The 18710-nt window shown below is 45.1% G+C and overlaps 1 long non-coding RNA gene across 1 annotated transcript; it reads right to left on the reverse strand.

Moving 5' to 3' along the window:
- Nucleotides 1–15318: 15318 nt before the first annotated feature.
- LOC142246041 (uncharacterized) lies at nt 15319–18125 on the reverse strand. The gene is made up of 3 exons (XR_012724856.1): nt 18060–18125; nt 16554–16646; nt 15319–16446 (listed from the first exon to the last, which is right to left on the reverse strand). It is a non-coding gene; the product is annotated as an uncharacterized LOC142246041 (long non-coding RNA).
- Between the last annotated feature and the right edge of the window lie 585 nt (nt 18126–18710).

Genomic DNA, 18710 nt, shown 5'->3' on the forward strand with positions numbered 1-18710 from the left:
TTAACTGTTTAATGCAAAAGTCACACGTTTTGCTTAATGTCATAAAATTTGCACTAAAAGAGCTGGCATACATAATACCACTCCAAAAGGGGTTCTGGAGTGTATTTGCACCAGATTTTGCTTTCTAGAAAGTCACAGTTGATAAATCAGCTAAAAACATTTGGAAAATTAAAACTTTGCGATGCTGAGCATAAAAAACTTAGGTGAGTACATAAAATAGGCTTTAAAGAAAGGCAGGAATTAAAAAAGGAATTAAAAATAGAAGAAAAACAACAAAACTACACAAATATAAGTGCAAGTGCAGTAATGAATTGACCCCCTAGTGATTTCACCTCGCCTTAGGGTACCATCACACTTTAGCGATGCAGCAGCGATCCCACCAGCGATCTGACCTGGTCAGGATCGCTGCTGCATCGCTACATGGTCGCTGGTGAGCTGTCAGACAGGCAGATCTCACCAGCGACCAGTGACCAGCCCCCAGCCAGCAGCGACATGGCGCTTGCACGGAGCCGGCGTCTGGAAGCTGTGGACACTAGTAACTAAGGTAAACATCGGGTATGGTTACAAAATGTTTACCTTAGTTACCAGCGCACACCGCTTAGCGCTGGCTTCCTGCACTCGTAGCCACAGCACACATCGGGTTAATAAGCAAATTGTTGCTTATTTACCCGATGTGTCCTGCCGGCTCGTGTGCAGGGAGCCGGGACTGGCAGCGTGAGAGCTGCAGATGTTGGTAACAAAGGTAAATATGGGGTAACCACACCTTGGTTACCCGATGTTTACCTTGGTTACAGCTTACTGCAGGCTGTCAGACGCCGGCTCCTGCTCCCTGCACATTGAGGATTGTTGCTCTCTCGCTGTCACACACAGCGATGTGTGCTTATCAGCGGGAGAGCAACAGTAAAAAAACGAACCAGGGCTGTGTGTAACGAGCAGCGATCTCACAGCAGGGGCCAGATCGCTGCTCAGTGTCACACACAGCGAAATCGCTAATGAGGTAACTGCTGCGTCACAAAAACCGTGACTCAGCAGCGATCTCGCTAGCGATCTTGCTATGTGTGAAGCACCCCTTAAAGAGGACCAACTACCAGGATTTTCATATATAAACTAAAACCAGTGCTATACTGGCGCAATCATGCTGATTCTATATATACCTTTAGATATTGCATTGCACCTATCACCAAATAACAATACATTACAAAAACTTTACTTGCCTTTCAGAAAGTACACATCCAATCTGACAACTAAAGGTATGTTTAGAATCAGCATGATAGCGCCAGTATAGCACTGACTTTAGGTTATATAGGGAAATTCTGATTGTTGGTTTTCCTTAGGGGTACTTTGCACACTACGACATCGCAAGCCGATGCTTGCGATGTCGAGTGCGATAGTACCTGCCCCTGTCGCAGCAGCGATATCTTTTGATTGCTGCCGTAGCGAACATTATCGCTACGGCAGCTTCACATGCACTCACCTGCCCTACAACGTCGCTCTGGCTGGCGAACCGCCTCCTTACTAAGGGGGCGGGTCGTGCGGCGTCACAGCGACGTCACACGGCAGGCGGCCAATAGAAGCGGAGGGACGGAGATGAGCGGGACGTAAACATCCCGCCCACCTCCGTCCTTCCACATAGCCGGCGTGGGCCGCGGTGACGCAGGTAGGAGATGTTCCTCGCTCCTGCGTCTTCTCACACAGCGATGTGTGCTGCCGCAGGAACGAGGAACAACATCGTACCGTCGCTGCAGCTACATTATAGAAATGTCGGACACTACACCGATGATACGATTACGACACTTTTGCGCTCGTTAATCGTATCATAAAGAATTTACACACTACGATATCGACAGCGACGCCGGATGTGCGTCACTTTCGATTTGACCCCACCGACATCGCACCTGCGATATCGTAGTGTGCAAAGTACCCCTTAAGTGCCAGTGTCCAGAAAAAATGTATATTTTCCTAAGGCCTAATGCACATTTCCATTTTTGATAGATATGCACTATTAGCTTTTTACACTCACAGCACACTGATACATTATATTCTGTGGGCCATAAGAAACTGCTACATGTGCTACTCATCCAATCAAGGTAATGGAACCTAAAAATAGAAATAGTACAGCACACGGGTACATCAGTCCTTTGTTTTTTCACTTACTGGTTGGTAGGAGAAGCTCAGGAAATCTCCATCTTTTTTTTGCATTGTGAGAAAAATGGATGACACGTTAATGGTAAAAGCAGACACATGATCTAAAACACATAAAAATCCGATCCAGTATACTGATGAATTCAACATTTGAATACCATGAACAAATAAGCCACTCCATTACTACAGGGTGGGCCATAAGTATGGATACACCCTGATAAAAACGGTAAGGTGATATCAGCAACCACTTCCATTTTATCAGGGTGTATCCATACTTATGCCCACCCAGGGTGTATCCATACTTATGGCCCACCCTGTACAGTTTTTCACAGGGCCGACCTTAGCCTGAATGGTGTCCTGTGTAAAACTGCCCTTTAGTGCCCCCACCTTACTGATTTTTCACCTAGTTTCCCAGGACACAAACAAGGACAAGAGGTTTATTTTTTTTTTTAAAATCCTAAGAAAATTCAAATCTATGGTACAATAAACTCCTCTAAATTTGTTCTGTACGTTTTTATAGGGAGTCTTCTCATCTTAACCATTTATGCTGTATCCCAGGATATTACATCATGGATGGTACATGTGTCGCGGGCGGAGGAGGGGACGCTGCGCTCTCCCACTGCTCGGGTCCGGCTGCCGCTGCTGCTGCGGCCGCTGCTGCTGCTCGGTGGTGGCTCGAGCGGTGGGCCGGATCCCGGGGACTCGAGCGGCGCTCCTCGCCCGTGTGTGAAAAGGGGGGTGATTGGTTGTGGGGGTTTTGATTATGGATATTGTCCGTGCCGCCACCCACGGTTGTGGTGATTTTGGTGACACCACCGCTGCTCTAGACGGGGATCCCGGGAGCGGTGACTGGGAGCAGCTTGGTTGTTAGTTCTCCCCTCCGTGGTTAGGGGGTTGGTTGTCCCGGGGCCCGGTGATGGGGTAGGGATGAATGGCAGGCAGGTTGCGGGGCCTGGGGAGGTGCAGGGTCGCGGGGGCAGCGCTGTGCCGCACGGCACGGTGGTACTCACTCAGCCCAATGATGAAGACACAGTTCTCGGTAAAACACACGGCTGGATGGACGGGTCCCACCGACGGCGGCGGTGTTGTTGCTCCCAGCAGATTGCTGGCAACTGCCTTTCCCTGCACCTAAGATGTCTGTACGGTTCCAATGGGTTCCCATCTGTAACCCGCTCCCCGGCTTGGATATTGGCCGGAGGAGCCCCTTTTGCCCGCAGGTACTGGCCCTGAGAAACGGTTGCCTTGGCGGTGGCGGTGTCTCTCTCACTCGGTTGGACTGTTACCTTCTGTCGGGACTTGACTGTTTGGAAACCCAGGAGGTCCCCTTCACTAACAGATTCGGCAAATTCACGGCGACTCCTAGCCTTGCCGGGGTCCGAAAAGCCCCTGCCAGATGGTGCTGGCTTCTCTTTGTGTACCGGTCCGGTACCGCCGGGCCACCGCCCGTCCACGGTCCTCACGGTAGACTCCAATTGGCCACTCCTGTAGACGGTCACCACCGTCTGCCAACCTTGCTGATCTGTCCGGGCCACACACCCGGACCAACTTCAGGCTGCTTAATTGTCACTTTTCTCCTCTCTCACTTTTACTTCTCAACTGTCCTCACTCCTCTCCAAAACTAATCTCAAACTCATCTGCCTGGTTTTTCCGCCTCCACGACTGTGAACTCCTCGGTGGGCGGGACCAACCGCCTGGCCCACCCCCTGGTGTGATCATCAGCCCCTGGAGGAAGGCAACAAGGGTTTTGTGTCTGGCTTCGGTGTGCCTGCTGGGAGTGTGGGGTGTGTGGGTGTTGTGCTCTGTGGCCCCTGGCTTGTCCAGGGCGCCACACATGTATTTGGAGAATGAATCTCTGCTGCTCTTCGGGGGGAGATGGTATAAATCCCTGTACATGCTGATGGGAGTTCTGCCATCTATAGGCTGAGAGCAGCGGAGGTTGTGGCCACACTAGTGAGATCAACATCCACTATACAAATCCTGTGGACAAATGTACAGCATGAGAAGACCAGACAATACATCATGGAGCCAGCGGCCGGTGCTGCATGTTCTCAGGATGAAAAAGGCCAAAATACAGATGTTAGAGGATTGTACGAAATTAGAAAAAAATCTGTGCTTTCTGCATAATAAAGTGTTCTGGGTTATATGCGTTACTTCATCTCAGCTTCACTGACAGCAGACTGAGGTGCAACACCACATACACACCATGAGAACAGGGGGCGCTGTGTATGGAAGAAATATGGTACTAAAACCCCTAATCCCTTTATTAACCAGTCTGGGCTCACACCAGTTGGCAATGCTGCAACTAATTTTATAGGAAAATTTGTAAAGAAATCCACTCTGAATTATCTGATATTCTGCAGATCCTCATACATACCTCAGCTGCTGCATAACCTCATAATACACATCTCATCTGCTACAGAACATTATCATACACAACTCTGCTGTTGCATAACCTTATAATACATACGTCACCTGCTGGAGAACCTCATCATACACACCTCACCTAATGCAGAACCTTATAATATACATTGCTGCTGCACAACCTCATAATACACTTCAGCTGCTGCAGAACCTCATAGTACACACCTCAGCTACTGTAGAATCTCATCATATGCTACACAGCTGCTGCAGAACCTCATCATACACACCTCAGCTGCTGCAGAACCTCATAATACACAACCCAGATGCTGCAAAACCCCCTCATACCTACCTCAGCTGCTGCAGAACCTCATGATACACACCTCAGTTGCTACAGAACCTCATTTTATGCAACCCAGCTGCTGCAAAACCTCATTATTGTCACGCTCCCGGTGTCCCAGCAGCCCTCCTTACCCACTGAGCCGGTTCCTGCATTGCACCACCGCTCCATACCCACTGATCCAGTCGTACCTGCATTGCACCACCGCTCTGTACCCACTGATCCAGTCGCACCTGCATCGCACCACCACTCCGAACCCACTGATCCGGCCTCACCGTCATTGCACTGCTCCTTACCCACTGATCCACTCCACGTGTCCACCGGTCATGGCTGCCGCTCCCGCTCGTGCTCTCCTGTGTCCTGCTCCTGGTCTCATGAGTCTGACTCTGAGTATTAGCCTCATGCCTCTGTATAGGACCAGGCCGCGCCCACTCTCCTGGTTTTATGGACCCAGCACACCTGAAGCAGGAAGTGACCTACGGCTGTGCTGGATATATAAGACTGGCCCTTCCATAGGGGCGTTGCCTGATCAACGTGTCTGGAAGCTTTGTCTTTTGAGCTAGGTGTTCAGGCCCCCTGGTGCCGTGTCCTGTAGACTTCTTGTCTTTGCTTCCTGGTACCTGTGCCTGTTTTCCTTACCGTCCTGAAGAACTCTGTGACTCTGCTGACCTGGTTATTCCCGTTCCGGCCACGCCAGTGCTCCGGCTGCCGTGTACCCTGCCCCCCGGTGGGATACTCGGTCCAGTGGATCCACCTCCTGGGCCCATCAGTCCTCCCGGTCCTGACAATTATACACAACCCAGCTGTTTCAAAACCTCATTATACATACTTCAGCTGCTGCAGAACCTTATAATATACAGTGCTGGCCAAAAGTATTGGCACCCTTGCAATTCTGTCAGAGAATATTCAGTTACTTCCTGAAAATGATTGCAATGACAAATTCTTTGGTATTATTATCTTCATTTAATGTGTCTTCAATGAAAACAAATAAAAAAATTGTCATAAAGCCAATTGGATATAACATTTTTCTTTTTCTGTTGATTGGAATGAGTAAGGGCTTATTTTTTTTCATGGAGAGCTGACATTTTTAAATATACCAGTTTCATGTACGTACAGTGCTAGCCAAAAGTATTGGCTAGCACTGCAATTCTGTCAGAGAATACTTAGTTTCTTCTTGAAAATGATTGCAATCACAAATTCTTTGGTATTATTATCTTCATTTCATTTGTCTTCAATGAAAGAAAAAAAAATTGTCATAAAGCCAATTGGATATAATTCCACACCAAACATAAAAAAGGGGGTGGACAAAAGTATTGGCACTGTTTGAAAAATCATGTGATGCTTCTCTAATTTGTGTAATTAACAGCACCTGTAACTTACCTGTGGCACCTAACAGGTGTTGGAAATAACTAAATCACACTTGCAGCCAGTTAACATGGATTAAAGTTGACTCAACCTCTGTCCTGTGTCCTTGTGTGTACCACATTGAGCATGGAGAAAAGAAAGAAGACCAAAAGAACTGTCTGAGGACTTGAGAATCCAAATTGTGAGGAAGCATGAGCAATCTCAAGGCTACAAGTCCATCTCCAAAGACCTGAAAGTTGCTGTGTCTACGGTGCGCAGTGTCATCAAGAAGTTTAAAGCCCATGGCACTGTGGCTAACCTCCCTAGATGTGGAAGGAAAAGAAAAATTGATGAGAGATTTCAACGCAAGATTGTGCGGATGGTGGCTAAAGAACCTCGACTAACATCCAAACAAGTTCAAGCTGCCCTGCAGTCCGAGGGTACAGCAGTGTCAACCCGTACTATCCGTCGGTGTCTGAATGAAAAGGGACTGTATGGTAGGATACCCAGGAAGACCCCACTTCTTACCCCGAGACATAAAAAAGCCAGGCTGGAGTTTGTCAAAACTTACCTGAGAAAGCCTAAAACGTTTTGGAAGAATGTTCTCTGGTCAGATGAGACAAAAGTAGAGCTTTTTGTAAAAAGCCATCAACATAGAGTATACAGGGAAAAAAAAGAGGCATTCAAAGAAAAGAACACGGTCCCTACAGTCAAACATGTCGGAGGTTCCCTGATGTTTTGGGGTTGCTTTGCTGCCTCTGGCACAGGACTGTTTGACCGTGTGCATGGCATTATGAAGTCTGAAGACTACCAACAAAGTTTGCGGCATAATGTAGGGCCCAGTGTGAGAAAACTGGGTCTTCCTCAGAGGTCATGGGTCTTCCAGTAGGACAATGACCCAAAACACACTTCAAAAAGCACTAGAAAATGGTTTGATAGAAAGCACTGGAGACTACTAAAGTGGCCAGCAATGAGTCCAGACCTGAATCCCATAGAACACCTGTGGAGAGATCTCAAAATGGCAGTTTGGAGAAGGCACCCTTCAAATCTCAGGGACCTGGAGCAGTTTGCCAAAGAAGAATGGTCTAAAATTCCTGCAGAGCATTGTAAGAAACTCATTGATGGTTACCGGAAGCGGTTGTTCGCAGATATTTTGGCTAAAGGTTGTGCAACCAAGTATTAGGCTAAGGGTGCCAATACTTTTGTCTGGCCCATTTTTGGAGTTTTGTGTGAAATGATCAATGATTTGATTTTTGTTTCATTCTCTTTTGTGTTTTTTTTCATTGCAAGCAAAATAAATGAAGATAATACCAAAGAATTTGTGATTGCAATCATTTTCAAGAATAAACTGAGTATTATCTGACAGAATTGCAGGGGTGCCAATACTTTTGGCCAGCACTGTACAATACAGCTGCTGCAGAACTTCATAATACACCTCAGGTGCTGCAGAACCTCATAATACACCTCAGGTGTTGTAGAACCTCATAATACACAGCTCAGCTGCTGCAGAACCTCATCTTACACACCTCCCTGCTACAGAACCTCATCATTCACAACACCACTGCTGCAGAACCTCATCATACACACGTCAGCTGCTGCACACCCTCATCATACACACCCCAACTGCTGCAGAACCTTATTATACACAACCTAGCTGCTGCTTAACCTTATAATACACACCTCAGCTGCTGCAGAACCTCATCATGCACACCTCAGCTGCTGCAGAATCTTATAATATTCATATCAGGTGCTGCAAAACCTCATAATAATGAGATAGCAACAAGGATGATGAAAACCCAAAACCAGACTATTAAAAGTACCTCACAGGAAATTACTAATAGGTATAGCAGCATCATGATTTAAAACTTATCCTTTTATCCTTTAATTCGACCCATAAAGACAGATTGCAAAATAAAATTGTGCAAAACCTCAATTGTGATTTAAAATACACACATATAATGCTTTTAACATACCATATGATGATGATCCTAGGATATATGATCCCTTACAGAACCACCTCTTTCCATACCCAGTGGGGAGAAAACAAAAAATAGGGGGGTAACAATTTGCTTGGATGTAGTGTGCACCAAACAAAAACTTTGCCCCTTTTCCCCTGTTTATGACTGGCTGTATGTGGGCAGGGACCTGAACTTTATCTAAAGTCCGGCTGAACCCACCGAACCAAACTTCCACAGGTCTGCATATTTCTATGTACAAGGCTCCAATGTTGTTTTACCACAAGATAAGGAATATAACAGCTGATTCCTCCTGCACGACCCCCTGGGTGGAAGGAACCAAACACCAACTCTAGTATTTTAGTCGTGTATGGTTTACTCTAATGCTGCCGTGTTTCAGATAAAACAGTACATTTAATACAACCCGCCTTCTCCCTGCTCTGCTGCTCTAGACTGACCAGTGCCTCCCCTGTGTGTGACATTCTGCACATTGACCGGCTGAATCCCCTAGGTGTGTAATATACGCTGTTATTCATGTGAGCGCAGACGGAGTTATCTGTAGAATAATGTTTCCTCCTGCTTCTCTCATTGTTATAATTCTCAGATGAGAGAAGCAGGAGACGTCATTTGGCAAATGACCACACATTGCAAATCGCATGTGAGCGATCACATGATGACTACTGAATTCAGCAAGTGAAATCATAACAGAGAACATATTGGGATATGGCGGGTCAATATTCAGAATTGCAAACACGTAAATTACACCAATATAATACACACATACACATTCCACACTATACATGACAGGTGCAGGGCATATGTAGGTGGTATAATAAATATATATGTAGCACCCCTGAACCAAATCAGGGCACTACAAGGTACTGCATCCTGTCAAAGATGCAGGGCCTACCCCCAGGGTCCTGAAAGACCAGTGACGGTAACATCAAAACACATAAACATCCCTATATTCCCTCTCCCAATCATTGGTGACTGACTAGTTTGGGACCCAATGGATGGCCACCCAGGGGTGGTGACAATCCAGTCCACTAGACAACGACCAGATGGGAGGGGACAGACAGTTAGAGAGTCCATAGTGACAGTCATAGGAGATGGACGTGTCTGCACACGGGGTCGTGTAGCAGTGACCTAGCTGATTAAGGAGAGTGGTTGCCACAGAGGGTACGACCAGGTACCCCTGGAACCAGAGCACCAACGGGGCACAGGGCCCTAGGTCAGGCGAACGCTTCAGGCTACCTGACAAATGCCTGCACAGTGAAGGGACCATTCAGGACCTCATTGACCCAAGAATCTGGTGGCACCAGCAGTAACTAGAGATCCAGGGACCGGAACGGAACACTGACCCTACAGGGTTCACACTGCCCGCCGTATGGACCAGAGACTGAGAGACAAACAGGAGGGGACCCCCAGACGCTCCAAGCCATAGAGTTCCACCAACCAGTGAGAGGTGCAGGGGAAAGAAGCCACCAGGTTACCACAGTGGCACTGGGACAAAAGGGACCAGAGGTCGAAACCAGCCGTCCTCATTGAACCAGCATTACCACCACTGAGAGTAAACACCAGTTGCACTGCATCCCCATCGTGTTGTTTCCCTTCTTTCCACGTCGAACTCCATCATCCACCCCCTGGGGCTTGGCCCTACTTGCAGAGTGCCTAACATCCAGGCTGCCATCACCATCAACCCCAGAGGCAAAATACTGTGCAGCGGCGGTTCCATCACTATAACCACAACCCGCAAGTGGCGTCATGACATAAACTCTCTAATCTCCCCTGTATATAACCCCTTTTCAAGCGACTCCCAGGGTCACGAAACCGGGCATCGGCCATTACACACAATCCCAGGGACCGAGTACCCCATAGCCCTGGGGCGGCTCATATATATATATATATATATATATATATATATATATATATATATATAGTCCTATCTGCGCTACTTTCCTGCGATAATGCTTTTCTGAACTACTTGGACCACTGTATTTTAATGGATCTATGAAAAAAAAGAAAGAAAAACTTTTTTTAACAGCATCCTGGATTGCTCACGTTATTGCTGGACACTGCTCTGTCGTAGTTCACACTTGTATGGATGGACTCCTACATCCTGATCCGGGCACAACGGAGTTAACCAGGTCAGCTGAGGTTCCAGGTGATTCACAGGAGTGAGCTGGTCTACATTGTTGGACTATATATATATATATATATATATATATATATATATATATATATATATATATATATATATATATATACAGTATATATTATATATATATTACCCCCTACACATGCTCTGCACCCACTCTGGCCGCAGCTGCAGGGCACACTGGCATCACTGTTATGATTCAGGATCAAATAATGCGGAATCCCAAAAAAGTAACAGAGTGGCTGGAAACTTAACGGGCTGCAGACCTAATCCTGACACACAACTAACAGTAGCCGTGGGGTGTTCCTACGATGACCTGGACGCCTCGACAAAACCGGAGAACTAAATAATCTCACAGATAGAAATATAAGAAAGCTAATCTGCCTAGGAGTAGCCCCCAAAGATAGATAGATAACCCCCCACATGTAAAGGTTACGGTGATATAGAAAAACACAATAGAAACACAATAGAAAGCCAGAAAGGACAGATTTCAGCAAAGGTGAGGCCCAAACTATCTTTATAGAAAAGGATAGGAAAGAGCAACTGTCTGCAGCTGTAAAAACCCTAATAAATACCAGCACTACTGACATGGAAAAATCCTGAGGTTACTACACCTCTCCCCCACTGTACCAGCACTCAGATGTTACTGGGATCCAAAAAACACTAATACAGATGAGGGACTGAATAATTATAGGCATGACAAAACACAAATCTTGCAGAATCATGGAGCTAAGTATAAAGACACTCCCAGCAGGGAATGATCCCATTCCACCACGAACTCCACACAGACAAACTAGGAATTATGCATTAGTATCAAAGCAGAGCAACAACAAAAGGTGGTAAACAAACAGCAGAGGTACAAGACCATTTATCTGACGGAAGTTCTGGAAGTGAGAAGAGCTGGTTGCAGAATGTCGTTAACACACAGGAGCAATTGACCACCAGCAAGTAACAAGAGTAGGCTACTAAGTTAAATAAGACAAAAAAGGGCCACTTAACAATTATAATGGCAACAACTCAAATAGTCATGAAACCAAGGAAAGAAGAAGAGTCTTTAAACTTGCCAAATAACAAATATACCCACACAAGCCATAATTATGAATATACAAAATTATTTTATTATTAATGCTGCAGGGAAATCAGATTACAGGCAGTATATAATATAGGACCAAGGGAATTAGTGCTGGAGGGGAAAAAACCCCACGTGTCCCAGGCATTGATTCAGGAGAACAGGTCTACCGTTACTCAGTAGAGACCTGTTCTCCTGAATCAATGCCTGGGACACGTGGGGTTTTTTCCCCTCCAGCACTAATTCCCTTGGTCCTATATTATATACTGCCTGTAATCTGATTTCCCTGCAGCATTAATAATAAAATAATTTTGTATATTCATAATTATGGCTTGTATGGGTATATTTGTTATTTGGCAAGTTTAAAGACTCTTCTTCTTTACTAAGTTAAATAGCCCAATCTGACCCTGATTGCCAGTCCTCTGTAGGTGTGTCGCTTCCATTCCACACATCAACTGCACCGCCAGCACTGACCACAAGAGGGAGCTCCAAACTGGAAAACGTATTCACAACACATCACGTCACAGGCTCCCCTGATGTCATTACACCTATGAGCGGCCACAGTTGCAGAGCAAGTGCGGAACAGGGAGCCAGTGGCCATCTGCTCCTCAGTGGTGTTCAATCGGGCATCTGAGGAAATAGCAATGGCCCCCAGCACTAGTGTGGCGCCCCTGAGGCTTCCGTCGCCACAGAGACATTGCACCTCAGCCAGAGGTGTGATGTCCCATCCTGGGTAAGGAAAGGAGTAAACGCCGGTTCAAAGGCAAATTCCCACTACACCCATTGTTAGGCATATTTTGGGACCGAGGATAGTGGCAGCTACCCCCATGCTGCATGCTGGGGGGATGTAAGACCCATCCCTTCTCCCATAGGGTGGGGCCTAGCAACAGGGAAAGTGGGAGGAGCCAACAGAAAGGAAGAGCAGATGCAGGAAGTTCAAAGTTAGTTAGTCAGTAAGACAGAGGTAGTGAAGAGAGTCAGTTGTTGGTTGAGAGGAGAAGAGTGAGGAGTTGGAAAGAGAGAGAGGTTGATACCTCAGAAAAGCGACAGAGAGTGAAGCTTCCTGGTGGAGACCCTGGGGCTCAGCTAGGCCCAGGTGACACCACAGACAGTAAAGAAAGGATTCCAGGGCCACTAAAAGGCTTTCAAGCTTGTGGCCTGTTCCACTAGAACATCGGGTGGAGGGATCAGGCTGCATCCAGGGACGGTCCCTAGAAACCAAGGAAAGAAAGACATTTCCAAAGTAAACACCGAAGGGCCAGGGTGGTTGCAAGCGCCCAGGGCCACAACCCACCGTAGATCCCTTGGGAAGAGGGCAAGATTCCATCCAGGCAAGCCTTCTTGACCAGACCCTATGGTGGAGGCCGAGACAGGTTTATCCAGAGAGGTCAAGGCTTTGAAGACAGCAGAGGGAAGAGACACAACAAAAGGGTGCACCGGCATTTACTTCCAGAACTACCTGGGATCGGCGGAGGTCCCTGACAGAAGATCCCAACACACCAGTGGGCAACCAGTTTGCTGCAGCCTGGAACAGTGAATAAAACCTTGAAACTGCACCCTCTGATGTTGCCTCCTATATTTCACCCTGCACTTTACCATCCACAAAGGCACCATAGACTTTAACAAGCACCAACGGTTGCCCCGGGGTACCGCTCCACCTGTGGGGAGCAGAACCATCCCAGTTGCTAATCCATCAGCCCCGGAGGTCCAATCCAGCAGCGGCGACTCCATAGCCGCAATCCACAGGTGGCGTCACGAATATTCTACAAACTTTATTAGTAATTACCATCCCCACCACTGCCATATTAGTTGACCCCGCCAAAGTCACGGAATCGGGCCCCACCACCACTGACTACCCCCGGACTAGTTCGGCCCGACACCGGGTGTCCCAAAGCCCTGGGGTGGGCGAGTCACTCACAGGTCCAGTCATTGTGCCCCTAGATATAGTCCACCATATACATGACAGACACATAGATACTATATAAACGATAGATAGACAGACAGATACTATATAAAGAGATAGACAGCTAGATACTGTACTATATAAAGGGATAGATAGATAGATACTATATAAAGAGATAGACAGATAGATACTGTACTATATAAAGGGAGAGATAGATAATATATGAAGAGGTAGAAAGAGAGATAGATAGAAACTATATAAAGAGATAGACAGGCAGGCAGATAGGTAGATAGATAGATAATTGAAATAGTTACTAGATAGATAGTAGATACTGTATAAAGAGATAGACAGACATTTAGATGGATAGACAGATAAATAGATACATAGATAGATATAATACATAGATAATAGATTGAGGGATAGATAGAGAGATGAATAGATAGAGATAGATAGATAGATAGATATTGCACAGTATAAAGGACACACACATATTATCAACATGTAGACAGCACATATTACATTACAGATATGACAGACACAGCACGTCATACTCATCATCTATGTAGGAGCATTTCTCCTTCCCCAATTCCAGGAGTTAGTCGCTGTTTTCAGCGACTTCTCCAGCCAGAGCAGAGCAGGCACCCTTCCCCCAACTTCCTGGTGAAGATGGGAGTAGACAGGACACTGAGCATAGAGGAGTGGAGGGCGCCCTCTGCTTGAACCTGTGCAGGAGCAGCAAATGAAAGTGAATTGCTGTCTCCCTGCGGCACCCAATCTGCATTCTGCCTACCGGGGCCCTGTGCGACTACACATAGCTAAAGCCGGCCATGGTCTTTCACCACATAAACAATAGAGAGTTAACATTTTTAAAATAAAAACAAAGGAGTATATAAATAATAAAATGGCATATGGTTATCCACTCCTTAGGATATGCAGGCAACATTCTGTAATAACTTGTGAGGGGTGGACACCACTGATAACCAGCAGTGGCAGGATGTAAATAGTATACAGAGCGGAACTTCACAGCTCGATACACTGTATAGTGGCCCCTGTTGGATACTGCAGTTTGTGTGTAGTGAAACTGAAATGACACAGAAGGGGGGCGCAAATGCTGTCTTATCCAGCAGTACCAGAAATAATTTAATTAGGTGCACTAACCTGGTGCGGTTGTGTTATAGACACAACCACTATAACCACGTGTAGAGGAAGGCTGCTGCAGAACCAAGGAAGATCGCGTTGGAGGAGATGGAAAAAAAGGGTTAATCCGTGCTGCCAGAAGAAGATCACTGAAGATCAATGGGGATTAAGACATCGGATTTTATTGTTCTACGCGTTTCATTATTGTACTTTATTGTACATGTACATTATTGATTTTTGATCCTGAAGAAGGGGTTATACAGCTCCTAAACATGTAGAACAATAAAATCTGATGTCTTAATCCCCATTGATCTTCAGTGATCTTCTTCTTGCAGTGCGGATTAACCCTTTCCTTCCATCGCCTCCAATGGAGAGTGCAGTTTAGTTGTTATGCTGGACCCAGCAGTGCCCACCACACTGTGTTACACTGGCGAACACAGACAGAAAAGGGCCCTGTGTAACAACAATATATGGGCCCTTTGCAACCAAAGAGCTCATAAAAAGGCACAATTCCACCTGCTTTGAAGGTAGAAATCTGCCCCCTAATCTCTTAGGTCACTGGTTGCACTAATTATATGTTCGCCCAGTGTTTGTGGGCATTATGTTCCACATAAAACAGTGGGGTCTTGGGTGTTGGACTCCTACGATCTTAAATTAATTACTTTTCTTAAAGATACAGTAAAGGAAATAATTATTTGATCCCTTGCTGATTTTGTACGTTTGCCCATTGACAAAGACATAAACAGTCTATAATTTTAAGGGTAGGTTAATTTTAACAGTGAGAGATAGAATATTCAAAATAAAATCCAGAAAATCACATTGTATAAATTGTATAAATTTATTTCCCTCACTGTCCAATATAAATGTAGTGGACAACCTTTTTTATCTTAAATTGCAACTAAATGTTTATCTTTTATTTTATACAAAACATTACAATTACCCCCATAGATTTTCAATACACCTGATAGCAACCCCCCCCCCCACAGGTTCCATTTTTCTTGGTGATGCAAATGCATCTGCAAGTTAATTAAAAAAGTACATTAAGCATTATACCTACAGCTTCATTGTCATACTTGTCTCCAAGGCAAAATACTCTGTTGGAACTGGCACACAGCCTGTGGTGCAGTCATAAAGCATATGGGTTGTCAGTATGCCATATCTTGTGTCAGCATCCTAGCAAAAGCTTTGCATTTCTGAGATACTAGCATTGATAAATACTATTTCACAATATTCCCTTTGATACAAAAGGCAAATATTCAAAATATAATCTAAAACTTTAAAGCAAAATAACACTAAACTATTATGATGGGTTTCATCTGCTCCTTAAAGCCCCTTCATACATCCGTGATTCCAGTACCTATGACGTCCATTTTCATACGTACTGGAGACAGTACATACGTACTGGACATATGCAGACCCATTAAAATTAATGAGTGTACGCACACATCCCTGTTTTCTCACAGACATGTGTCAGAGTGGAGCACATGTGTGTATGTGTGCTCCTCACGTTGAGTTATCCATTTTTCTCCGAGTGTCACACAGACCACACACTGATGTGATCTCTGTGACATCAGTGTGACACGTATCGGAGAAAACGTGTCTTTGAAATAAAATTATTTTCTATACTTACCTGTCTCCAGCGCTGCTGTCTTCGATGCTGCTGTCACTTGCTTCTAGGCCCACTCATTATGCTCATGCATATTCACTGCACTGCAGATTCAGAAGCACCAGCAGCGCTGGAGATTGCACACAGACAGCAGGAACTTCTATACTCGCCTGTCCCCGGGGCTGCTATCTCCGGCGGTGTAAGAAAGCAGGTGGACAGGTCCTGGATAGAAGGTACAGTATGTGTCACTGAGGTGGTTAGTTCTAATGAGAAGGGCCCCACAACAATAAGTTGATACAGTTTTTCATGGGTCCAGATTTTTGCGTCTGGGTTTTAAGAGTGACCAGAAGAACTGGGTGTGACTGGCCACTGCCATATCGTCTCTTCAGGTGTTGGGGAGGCTATTGAAGGTAGATGAGCTGCCTCAATGTTGTCTATTTGTGGGAGATAGAAAAGAAAAGATTCTAGTTTTAGCTAGACTTTTCCAGAGACTGAGCCTTGGATTTACATCTGATGTATAAACTGTTTTCTTCTGTTTTACCTTTGTGCTGGAAAAAGGCTATTTTCTTTGTTTGGAGTCCTTCGGAATTTTATGACGTTCATAAACCTTGTTTTGTTGCACCAAGGACATTGCCTGTGTGGGATGAACAAAAACATCCTGTTAAGAATTCCAACCATTTTTCTACACAGACTTCTCATTTCAGGAGCTTAAAAGTAAATGGACAAATAAACTTTACCATAATTAAAATGTTAATTTTTAATATGTTGTGGAGAATCCTTTGCAGGCAATGACTTCCTGAAGTCTGGAAGCCACAGACATCACCAAACACTGGGTTTCTTCCTTTGTGATGCTTTGCCGGGCCTTTACTGTAAATAACTTCACTGATATTTGTTTGTGGGTCTATCTGTCTTAAGTATTGCCTTAAGCATGTGAAATGCATGCTCGATTGGGTTGAGATCTAATGATTAACTTGGCCATTGCAGAATATACCACTTCTTGGCCTTAATAAACTCCTGGGTTGCTTTTACAGAAATTTCAGTTATTGTTCATCTGCACTGTAAAGCGCCGTCCAGTCAACTTTGCTGCATTTGGTTGAATCTGAGCAGAAAGTATTGCCCTGTAAACTTTACAACTCATCCAGTTGCTACTGTCTTCCATCACATCATCAACAAACACTACTGACCCAATGCTATTGGAAACCATACATTCCCATGCTATCACACTGCCTCCACCATGTTTTAGGATGTGGTGTGCTTTGGATCATGAGTAGTGACAGGCTGACCCGGATTGTAAAAGTCTAGATCTGCGCGGTTTCAAAGGTGCCTGGTTCTTTGATCCGGATCTGGCACTTGACAAATTTAAAAAAATAAAGGAAAAATAGAGAAAATAAGAATGCAGCGAGCGCTTCATACTTACCACCAAGGCTCCGTAGCAGCTGTACACTGCTCCCACAGCCTCTCCTTCACTTCCTGGGCTGATCATCATTGCTCATCCAAATGTACTGCTTTCCGCGCCCACCGGCTGGCCTGGTGTCTGTGAATGGTTGCAGTCAGATGCGCCCCCAGCCTGTGTGACAGCATCTGCCTGCAACCAATCACAGGCGCTGTCAGCAGGTCAGTATCGTGGTATAAAAACAATTGATGTATGGTCCCCCCATATTATGATACCCAGCACAGATAAAGCGCATAGCTACAGGCTGCAGCCCCCAGCCCTGCGCTTGTCTTGGCTGTGTATCAAAATAAGAGGAACCGCATGTCGCTTTTTAAAAAAAAACCATTTAAATAATTTACAAAACCAGTGTCCAGTCCCCCCAATTTTGAAAAAAAAAAAACCCAACAAAAAACAGGCGAGCACATGTAAAATAGTAAAAAACAAAATGCACAAAACACACAAAACCAAAGAAAAAACAGGTGTCAAAGCAATGCTGATAGCTTAGTTTTTGCCTGGCACTGGTATTTAATTGTGGGAAAAAAGCTTTGCACAAATATCTCCAATAACAAAAAAAAATGTAATACATCTCAGGAGTGTTTAAAAATAAAAGCTTACCTTAATTGTAGCTCCATATTCGTAAGCCATATGATTGATTGGTATGATTGTGAGATTCAGTAAGGGCTCACTCACATAAGCATAGAAATCAGACGAGTGCAGTACGATAAAGAAGGGATTGCACTGAGATCAATGTTATGTTAGGCAGTGCTGAGCTGTTTTTTTTTCTTAACCTTATTTGGCATGAGAAAAAAATCTGACCATGCTGCAATTTGACCGTGAAATTTGTACGGGGTGAGAAAAACATCAGATGCCAGATGGACCATCAGTGTGGCATCCGACGTTTACAGATACATTACAATTCTGTATGACTGGAAACTGTAAGTGGTCCTGTAATAGATTGCTGCCGAGGAAGAATGCGCCTGCATACGAACTACACATGGACTGCACATGGATGACAAACAATTGTCCCACTTTTCTGGATGAGGATGGGACCGATTTTTTTATAGGCTCATGTGACCTCAGCCTATGTTGGGAAAACAAAACAATTGCTCAGAAAGCGGCTCACTAACCTTCAACATAAAAGCAGGATATACAGTATAAATTATAGCTTGTCGCAACATTTTCTTAAATTGCATAATAGATCTCTTGAGAATCTGCAAAATACCACTTTTTCTCTAGGGCAATTCAAAATAGATATAAACTTCTGAA

This window comes from Anomaloglossus baeobatrachus, chromosome 7 (assembly GCF_048569485.1).
Source record: "Anomaloglossus baeobatrachus isolate aAnoBae1 chromosome 7, aAnoBae1.hap1, whole genome shotgun sequence".
In the NCBI taxonomy this organism is placed as follows: domain Eukaryota; kingdom Metazoa; phylum Chordata; class Amphibia; order Anura; family Aromobatidae; genus Anomaloglossus; species Anomaloglossus baeobatrachus.